The sequence below is a fragment of the Pinus tabuliformis genome, chromosome 3_2 (genome assembly GCF_031772625.1).
Source record: "Pinus tabuliformis cultivar Carrire ecotype Pingquan chromosome 3_2, CPIR1, whole genome shotgun sequence".
NCBI classification, from domain to species: domain Eukaryota; kingdom Viridiplantae; phylum Streptophyta; class Pinopsida; order Pinales; family Pinaceae; genus Pinus; species Pinus tabuliformis.
This window is the reverse complement of record NC_142302.1, coordinates 571,545,629-571,556,699: the sequence shown is the minus strand read 5'-3', so window position 1 is coordinate 571,556,699 and position 11,071 is coordinate 571,545,629.

Below are 11,071 nucleotides of genomic sequence, written 5' to 3'. Positions count from 1 at the left end.
ATACTCAAGTCAAGGTTATCAACCGCCTCAAGGTCAGTCATATGTTCCAAGTATGGGAACTGCACCTTACAATTATCAATCCTACCCTCAATCTGGTTATGGATCTCAGTACCCTCAACCTGTTACGGGTCAGTACCCTGGAATGTTAGAGTGGGATCCCTCACAGGGTCAACAGGTGTTGCAGCCAAGTGTACAGATGCTTCCTCAAGCTGGACAACCCGTAGTTTCTAGTCCAACCCAGCAACCGCAACCTGTCCAGCCAAATGTTCAAACTTCTGTAGCTTCGGTAGTTACTCAGCCGTCAATTGCACCTAGTACTCCATCTCAAACGGCTGCTGCAACTATCGCTACATCTACCATACTTACTTCTGGAGTATCGATATCTTTACCGTTGTCTGAATCTACGATTCAAACCACGGTCCAGATGCCTGTAGGTCAGCCTGGTATAAGTACGGTTGTGACTACTCAACCTCAATTTGTTCAACCTCCGTACCAGGGACAGTACCAACCTGGGCAAGCTGTCCAACAACCGGTTTACCAGTATCAACCGTATCCTGGGTACACTTATCAACAACCTCAACAACCCCAGTACGGTTCGGTTAATCCTGGTTTTCCAGGAGGATATAATATCCCAAATGCGACTCCTGTTCCTAGTTATCCTGGATATCCTCCTCCTGGGGCTGGTATTGTGACCCAGAGTTTTAGAGATCCTAACCGGCAGTTACCGTTTATTGCAACTTTAGATTTACCCGACTTGACGCGCCTAACGAACGATCCAATTCAATATCTTCAGTTCTGGCCGCCAATGCCAAATAAGTTGCCCAGTGATATACCCAAGTTCGAAGGTAAGTCTGGAGAGGATCCGTCCAATCATGTGATGACTTACCACCTCTGGTGTGCTTCGAATTCTATCTCAGATGATTCCATCCGCTTACGTCTTTTCCAGCGTACACTCATTGGTCTCGCGGCCAAGTGGTACATTGAGTTACCACGGGCCTCTTTTTACAACTTTAGCCAGTTAGCTACCTCGTTCTTAACTCACTTTCAGTTGCCGGTCAGATACGATAACGGCACGGAGTTATTAACTTCACTAAAACAATCGACGTCCACGTATATTTCTGATCACATTCATGAGTGGAGACGTCGAAGGAGATTAGTGAAAGTTTTTATCCCGGACCAAATATTAGCTGAATGGTTTGTCAAATCATTATTACCGAAGATTACTGAAGATGTCGCTAAGGCCGGAGTAGTTACTGAGGAGCAAGTCATTGCTCAGGCACAATACCTTGACTTAGTTTACACTCAGTCGGGTACGTTACACGAGAAGATTCCGGATCTTCCAAAGTCGAATCAAATCGCTGCTGCTCCTTCGGGATCTCATGCCGCTGATGGTATGATTGGTATCGTGACTACGAAGAGTAAGAAGAAGTCTTCCAAGGCCTCCAATACTCCAATAATCACTTTGCCAGATTCTCCGACAGGAGAGTCTTCTCCTCTGTTGGAAATAATACTGAGAGGGGGGGTGAATCAGTATTATCAAGCAATTTACCAAATCTTCCTTATTTGATCTTTTGAATTATTCTTGCATATCAGTACCATAAAATAATGAGCATGAATAAAGAAAATAGACAGTCACACCAAAGAACACAAGATGTAAGGTGGAAACCCAATGCGGGAGAAAACCACCTGCTGCAATATGTCTCTATCTTCTTTCAAGAAATTCTTTTTACAATGATTTTGTACTGGTGCAGTCCTTTACCAGCACGCAGGCTGCAACCTGCAGAGAGCTACAACTCTCTCTCGTTTTCCAGTCTCTCCTGGAAGGGAGCTACAACCCCCTACTTCTTTTCATGAAGAATCAAATGATCAACAAGTATACAACAGATACAGTCCACTACAGATATCAGATCAGTAATTACAGAAATAACCCAGAACACCTTATGAACAGAAATATACAGTTAACAGATCATCTTAAGACAGGGACGCATATTTTCTTTCTGTGACCTGCGACTGGACGCAGTCTACCTTCCACTGATCTGCGTGCCGACGCACTGTTCCTCTATGCTTTGCTGCGACCGGCGCATCCAGAAACACTATCGCGCCGCGTCTTTTGCTTCAGAGACGCACCCAATAACACAGTCGCGCCGCGTCCTTTGCCTCAGAGACGCACCTGAGCCTTTACTGTACTGCGTCCCGGCGCACTTTCCCTTCACTGAACCTGCGTCCCTTCAGATATAAAAGATATGAGGACTTCAGAACCAACCCAAACACTCAGATCCACAGATCTGATCATGCGCCATAGAGATCACAGTCCATTAGAAGATTCGCCTTCATAGATCTGGACTAGATTTCACCAAAAGATATTCAACCAAGATGATGCTTAATCCAAATGAACTCCTTTCCTTTATATAGGCAAGCTTCTCCCCAAAACATGGAACAATACCACGAGCCGACACCATAGAAACACAAAACCGTCGGCTAGATACCACGCAAGAAACCCCCACGTGCTTTTCTCTGCCTTGAAATGTGTGCACTGGGCGGACGCACCTCCTGAACGGCTGGCCTGCGTCCCTGGACGCGGGTTCTGTATGGTATATCTGCGGGGACGCACTTGCTGAACATATTTCCTGCGTCCTTCTTGATTTATCACCTGAATGGGTTTGCCATCAAGGACAACATCTGAATCATAATGCCAACAATCTCCCCCTTTGGACTTGATGGCAACCACATAATCTTCAGCTTCATTCTCCCCCTTTGACATCAAGAGCAAAGGGTATGCTCCCCCTATGCTCATGCATCTCCAGATTTGTAACCAGAAATCCATCATGAAGGAGATAGAGACATATTGCAGCTATTTCTAAGATCTCCTTCTCCATAATGCCAACAATGCATTATGTGCTCCCCCTGAGCCTATACCACCAATAGGAAGATGATCAACAGTAAGATGATGCATCAACAACCCCCAGCTTTTGCCTGAGGTATTCAAAAGTGTCCCTGGGCAACGGTTTGGTGAAAATATCAGCAACTTGTTCCTTAGAAGGAACATACTCCAACTTGACCTTCTGTTCAAGTACTTGTTCCCGGAGAAAATGGTACTTGATTGGTATGTGCTTGGTTTTTGAATGCATAACCGGATTCTTTGAGATGCTGATTGCACTTGTGTTGTCACATAAGATAGGGATTGGAGGAGTACAAGTGATTTGATAATCCTGCAAATTCTGCATCATCCAAAGGAGTTGGGTGCAACAAGATGCAGCAGCAACATATTCTGCTTCAGCTGTAGACAAGGCAATTGAACTCTGTTTCTTGCTGAACCAAGAGACCAGTCTGGGACCCATAAAGAACGCACCACCACTTGTGCTTTTCCTGTCATCCACGCTTCCGGCCCAATCTGCATCTGTATAGGCATGAAGAGTAAGATCTGTATCTCTAGGATACCATAAGCCATAATTTTGAGTCCCTTGAAGATATTTGAAAATTCTCTTCACTGCTTGAAGATGAGTCTCCTTCGGATTTGCCTGAAATCTTCCAACTATTCCAACTGCATGCATGATGTCTGGTCGGGTACCTGTCAAATATAGTAAACTTCCAATCATAGATCTGTAGGTTGGTTGATGTACTGCTGCAGATTCATCATTTGCACTGAGACTACATCCTGTGACCATGGGTGTACATACTGGTTTTGCATCTTCCATGCCATATTTCTTCAAAATCTGCTTGAGATACTTGGTTTGAGATAAAAAGATTCCTCCTTCCTTCTGTTGGATTTGCAAACCAAGGAAATATGTCAGTTCTCCTAGCAAGGACATTTCAAATTCTTTCTGCATGACTGAGGCAAAGCTTTGACTCATAGCTTCTTCATTGCTGCCAAAAATAATGTCATCTACATACACAACAAGTATTAGCAATTTGTCATTTTCAACTTTTATATACAGATTGCTATCTGCTGAACCTTTTAAGAAACCTTGTTGATGAAGATATTTGTCCAACCGGTAGTACCAAGCCCTTGGAGCTTGTTTGAGACCATAGAGAGCCTTTTTCAATCGGCATACAAGATTTGGATCATTTCCAAGAATGAACCCATGGCTGTTCAATGTATACTTCTTCTTCCAGGTCTCCATTCAAAAAGGCTGATTTCACATCCATTTGAAATACTTTGAAGTTCTGAAAACTTGAGAGAGCAAGGAACATTCGGATGGCCTCAAGTCTTGCAACAGGAGCAAAAGTTTCTTCAAAGTCTATTCCTTCTTGCTGCGCATACCCTTTACAGACGAGTCTGGCTTTGTTTCTAATTACTTCTCCATTTTCATTCAATTTATTTTTGAAGACCCATTTTGTTCCAATAACATTCTTATCTTTTGGTCTAGGAACCAGCTCCCAAGTGTTGTTCTTTTCGATTTGCTCAAGTTCTTCATCCATTGCTTTCACCCAAAATTCATCTTTGCATGCCTCTTTCACATTTTGTGGTTCGGTGGAGGAAAGTAATGCCAAATAGCTTGAAGCTTCTGCAACTGTTCTTCTAGTTTGTATACCTGCTTCTTTTTGTCCCATGATCTGAGATTCTGGATGGTTCTTCTGAACATATCTGGATGGAGTCTTTTCTTCTATTCTTGTCCGTTCTTCTGCTTCTTCGTGAGGTTCTTCTTGAGATTCTTCTTGAGGTTCTTCTTCTTCATCATTCTGTCTTTGAGGGTAGCTCTCATCTTCTTCGATGTCTTCACGATGTATTTGCCTAGGAATATATCCCTTTTCATCAACCACTACATCAATGCTGTCAACAATTCTGCCAAGTCTTTTATTGTAGCATTTGTATGCTTTGCTATGTGGAGAATAGCCAAGAAGAATGCCTTCATCTGCTCTAGGATCAAGTTTGCCAAGCTGCTCCTCAGTATTCTTGATATAGCATTTGCTCCCAAATATTTTGAAGTGCTTTACCGAAGGAGTTTTACCACTCCAGAGCTCATGAGGGGTTTGAGTGCTGTTCACCCGGACATTTGTCTTGTTGAGAATAATAACCGCAGTATGTGCAGCCTCACCCCAGAAGGTTGCGGGGGTTCCTGATTCATCAAGCATAGCACGAGCCATTTGTTGGATTGTTCTGTTCATTCTTTCAACAACTCCATTTTGCTGAGGCGTTCTAGCTGTAGAGAATTCTCTCCTTATCCCATGTTCATCACAGAAATCGAAAAATTCATTTGAAGTAAATTCCCCACCTCTGTCAGATCTGAGGCACTTAATTTTGTGACCTGATTCATTTTCAGCCAAGGCTTTGAAGGTTTTGAATTTTTCGAATGCTTCATCTTTGTGCTTCATAAGACCTAACCAAACAAACCTGGAGAAATCGTCAATAAATAATATCAAGTATTCCTCTCCTCTAGGTGTTCTTTTTCTGAATGGTCCACATACATCTGTATGTACTAGCTCAAGAGGCATGCTGGCTGATCCTTCTTTCTCTGGAAAGTTAGTTCTGGTTTGTTTTCCAAACTGACATGATCTGCATATGGTGTTGTCAGGAATTTTGATATCTGGAAGATCGCGAACTGCCTGATATTTGCAAGCTTTCCTTATTTGTGAGAAGCTTAGATGTCCCAACCTTCGATGCCATAACCAGTGCTCTTCATTCTTGCTTAGATAGCATTGTTGTTGTCCTTCATCAAATATGTATAGATTATTTGGAGTTCTCTTTCCTTTGAGAACTGTTTTACCTGTATCAAGATCACGAACAAGGCATCCATTTGATCTGAATATAACCTCGGTTCTTTGATCACACATCTGGCTGACACTTAGTAGATTATGCTTCAATCCATCAACAAACAAAACATTTCCAGCCTTAACATCTTCTTTTAAAGGAGCAATACCTTTTCCTTTTATAGTTGCAGGAGTATCATTTCCAAAAGAGACTTTCTTTCCCTTTTCTAAATTAGAATAAGACTCAAGTTTTTCTTTATCACCTGTCATATGCTTCGAACATCCACTGTCAATGTACCATAGATTTTCTTGTCCTTCTGCATAAAATGCTATCCCACATCTTTCTGTTTGAGGTTCCTTTATTCTCCATGTTTTGGCGCCTGAGGCTTGTTCCTTTTTCTGCTCTTGTACCTTTCTTTCCGGAAACCTGCTTCTGCATTCAAAGTCTTTATGTCCAAAATTATTGCAAATAGAACATTCAACTTCATTTTCAAGAGCTGAAAAGTTGTTATAGGTCCTTTTTGTAATCCCTGTCATACTTCTTTGTTTTTGAGCTTCCCTAGTCATGATTGTTTTATACGCAACACATTGAGCTGCTTTGTGACCAAAGTTATGGCAAGAAAAGCATTGTCCATTGAAGAAGCTTCTGCGATTATTGGATCTACCAGCCAACTGATTGTAATTTCTATTTTCATCTATTCTTGAACCAAATTGAGAAGATTTTACCTGTGGCTGGTTGTGGCTTTTGTTCACCCTTAAGCTGGATTGCCCCTGATAGTTTCTGCTTGACATTTGTCCCTGCTTTACCTGATGATCTTCCTTGTGCTCTTGCTCATTTCTTCTTGCTGCATCAAGATAACTTTTTGAAGTGGATGCTTGAGAAGTTTCTCCATTATAGCCCAAACCTGTCTTATTTAGTGGAGACCGCTGCACACTGATAATCTCATCCAAAGTTTCAGATCCTTTGACAAACTTGAGATTAATAGTTTTTGTTTTCTCAATTTCTTTTCTAAGACCAACAATTTCACCTTCTAATTTTTCAAGATGTTTTTCCTTTTCATCAATTTGGAATTGTAGAGTATCAATAATCATGTTCTTTTCTTCTATGCATCTCTTGAGTCTAGTAATTTCATCATAAAGGTTATCCACATCTACAGCATCCTCATAATCATCATCTTCAAATGCCATTAACAACCTATATTTATTACCTTGTTCATCTTCATCACTGTTTGATAAGCCATCACTATCTTCATGGGTGTAGTAGCTTTTCTTATTTGCGCTTTGTTTCTTGTTCCATCTAACTGGTTCCTTTCCTTTATCCTTATAAGAACATTTTGCAGCATAATGACCTACTCTTCCACAAGCAAAGCATTTGAAAGGTAGCTTACCTCTGAACCTTCCAGAACCTCTTTGAAGATTTCTGACAAAATTTGATTCTTCTTCCTCTTCTTCTGGATCATGGCTTGCTTCATAGTAATCTTCTTTGCCTGATGCTTTAAAAGCAGCCTCCCTTCTGTCTGATGGTCCTCCCTTTCTCATTTCATAAGCAGTTAGAATTCCATGTAGCTGAGACATAGTAAGAACACGGAGATTTTCTTTTTCTTCTATTGCAGATACTTTGGATTCAAACTTGGGGGATAATGATCTTAGAATCTTTTGAACTACTAGAGACTCCTTTACTTCTTCACCCAAATTTTTCATACAATTTACAATCTCATCTACCCGAAGAAAATAATTAGCCACACTTTCATCATTATACATCTTGAGAGTCTCATATTGAATTCTGAGAGTTTGAAGTTTGGCTTGTTTTACCTGTTCATCTCCTTCATAGCTTGTGATCATTTTGTCCCATATTTCTTTTGCTGATTTGAAGTGCATTACCTTCATGAATTCTGTTTGGGATATACTTCCTAATAGAGTACTGACTGCTTTTGCATTTGTTTCATACTTCTTTTTCTCAGCTGGATCTGTAGGAGTAGCTGAAGGAAAAGCATAGCCTGTTTCTACAATGTCCCAAACTTCAGTACCAAGAGATTGAAGATATGCAGTAACTCTTACCTTCCAATAATTGAAGTTTGTCCCATCAAAAACTGGTGGCCTGATTGATGCTTCTCTCTCGTAGTTGCTCATGATGAACGATCTACCTTCAAGCGATCAAGCTTTTCTGAAGGACCTGCTCTGATACCAATTGTTGGAAATAATACTGAGAGGGGGGGTGAATCAGTATTATCAAGCAATTTACCAAATCTTCCTTATTTGATCTTTTGAATTATTCTTGCATATCAGTACCATAAAATAATGAGCATGAATAAAGAAAATAGACAGTCACACCAAAGAACACAAGATGTAAGGTGGAAACCCAATGCGGGAGAAAACCACCTGCTGCAATATGTCTCTATCTTCTTTCAAGAAATTCTTTTTACAATGATTTTGTACTGGTGCAGTCCTTTACCAGCACGCAGGCTGCAACCTGCAGAGAGCTACAACTCTCTCTCGTTTTCCAGTCTCTCCTGGAAGGGAGCTACAACCCCCTACTTCTTTTCATGAAGAATCAAATGATCAACAAGTATACAACAGATACAGTCCACTACAGATATCAGATCAGTAATTACATAAATAACCCAGAACACCTTATGAACAGAAATATACAGTTAACAGATCATCTTAAGACAGGGACGCATATTTTCTTTCTGTGACCTGCGACTGGACGCAGTCTACCTTCCACTGATCTGCGTGCCGACGCACTGTTCCTCTATGCTTTGCTGCGACCGGCGCATCCAGAAACACTATCGCGCCGCGTCTTTTGCTTCAGAGACGCACCCAATAACACAGTCGCGCCGCGTCCTTTGCCTCAGAGACGCACCTGAGCCTTTACTGTACTGCGTCCCGGCACACTTTCCCTTCACTGAACTTGCGTCCCTTCAGATATAAAAGATATGAGGACTTCAGAACCAACCCAAACACTCAGATCCACAGATCTGATCATGCGCCATAGAGATCACAGTCCATTAGAAGATTCGCCTTCATAGATCTGGACTAGATTTCACCAAAAGATATTCAACCAAGATGATGCTTAATCCAAATGAACTCCTTTCCTTTATATAGGCAAGCTTCTCCCCAAAACATGGAACAATACCACGAGCCGACACCATAGAAACACAAAACCGTCGGCTAGATACCACGCAAGAAACCCCCACGTGCTTTTCTCTGCCTTGAAATGTGTGCACTGGGCGGACGCACCTCCTGAACGGCTGGCCTGCGTCCCTGGACGCGGGTTCTGTATGGTATATCTGCGGGGACGCACTTGCTGAACATATTTCCTGCGTCCTTCTTGATTTATCACCTGAATGGGTTTGCCATCAAGGACAACATCTGAATCATAATGCCAACATCCTCCTGAACTTACCGCCGACATTCACGCTGTAGAGTCATCTACGACCAAATCAAAAAACGGTGGAAAGAAGAAAGGCAAGAAGAAGGCTAAAGCAGACAAGGCTCCAAAGGAGAAAACTGAAAAGTCGGAAACCAATGACGAAAAACGCAAACCTCGATATCCTTGTCTTATTTGCGAAGAGGATCATTTTACGAGAGATTGCCCTCATCGGGCCGAGGTTGTAAAAATAGTCAAAGGTTCTCCCACTCCTGCTGTGTTAAAGAATCCATTTCCAGAGCAGGAGAATAAGATGATAGGTTCTTCTTCGAATGCCAGTGAAGAACCCATTTTGATGATGTCTCATGTGAGGATTGCGACTCGATCGCAAGATTATGGTAGTAAGGCTCCTGTTGATGGCAAGGAAGCAGAATCTTCTCACTCTAACCCATCAACCTCAGCTCCTATTTCCGATCCACTACAGATCGAAAAACCTAACCCAGACTTAGTGATTAAGCCGCCCGCCAAGGGTGTACTTCGAAGGTCTGCTTTCAATCCACATGTGAGAGCAGCCCAGAATTACAACATTGTTGAGGACTTAGCTGTTTCACCTTCAGCAATGTCGGCACTCGAAGTGCTGCAATCATGCCCAGCACAACGGAAATTGCTTTTGTCGGCTATCGGAGCTGTCGATGTTCAGGACCCGAACCTAATGATCTTTGATCTAGAAAATAGTACACCACGTCTCCCCCATCAAATGGCTTTCCAAATTCCAATGATAGTTAAAAACAGGCCTATTCATCGGACTGTGATTGATGAGGGAGCTTCTACGTGTATTATGTCGATTCAATGTTGGAGATCACTTGGTTCTCCTTCGTTGAACCAATCCCCCACCATCCTTAAGGCCTTTGATGGCTGTGGGTTCCGTCCGTTTGGTATTCTACAAGAATTGCCTATAGGGGTTGAAGGTAAAACCGTTAGTCTGGATGTGGAAGTGGTTGATGCCCCTCTAGACTACAACCTTCTTTTGGGTCGAAGTTGGTCATATGCTATGACAGCGGTCGTTTCATCGGTCTTCAGAGTAATTAAGTTTCCACATAACGGTAAGATCGTGACAATTGATCAGCTGACATACTTTTCATCCGACCCAGCCTCTTCAGAGAGTATCCAGCATGTTGGTAAAACGACAATCCCTTATAGGGATGTTGGTGTAGGTTTAGTTAAGGATTCCGGTTTACTGGGAACTTTTCCTCTCCCTCCACTCAACGCAGATCCTTCATTTGCAACCATTCATATGATTACATCAGAAAACATTATTTATGATGATCCTTGGTTCGTCCCATCTGACTCTGAGATAGACTCACTCGGTGATGTTATGCCTTTGAGTCCATATGAAATTGCTTATGAAGCTCTCATGTCTTTTACTGACTTTCATTCAACCGAAGTCGACCAAATGAATGTGGTCAGTGAAGAGTCACTTTTTACCTCACCCTTAGAACGGATAACGTTTCCCGAAGTCGTGTCATCTGACGAACAACTTCGCGAAATCCTAAGTGTAGACGATCTACCATGGGAAGATCTCCATCACAGATCTTCGTTTTTACCTAAGGATGATGCATTTGAAAATGATTTTTCATCTATCTATCCCGCTGAATATGTCAAAGACGCTCAGGATCCAACGAAACATTCTGATTCAGAGTTGAATTTAGGGAATATTTCTCGTACTATTCCCATTGATATTTCAGTGAAGCTCGGAATCGAGGAAAACATTCATATAGGTGCTGCATGTACTGAAGAAGAAATCCAAACTTACAAGGCCCTATTCCAAGAATTCCGCGACGTGTTTGCCTGGTCTTACGAGGAAATGCCGGGAATTGATCCTGCCATTGTTATTCATGAAATAAAGACCTACCCGGATGCTAAACCCGTCCGGCAACGGTTGCGTCAAATTCACCCTCGAAAAGCGGCTGCGATTAAAGCAGAAGTCGAAAAGCTGTTGAAAGCAGGTTTCAT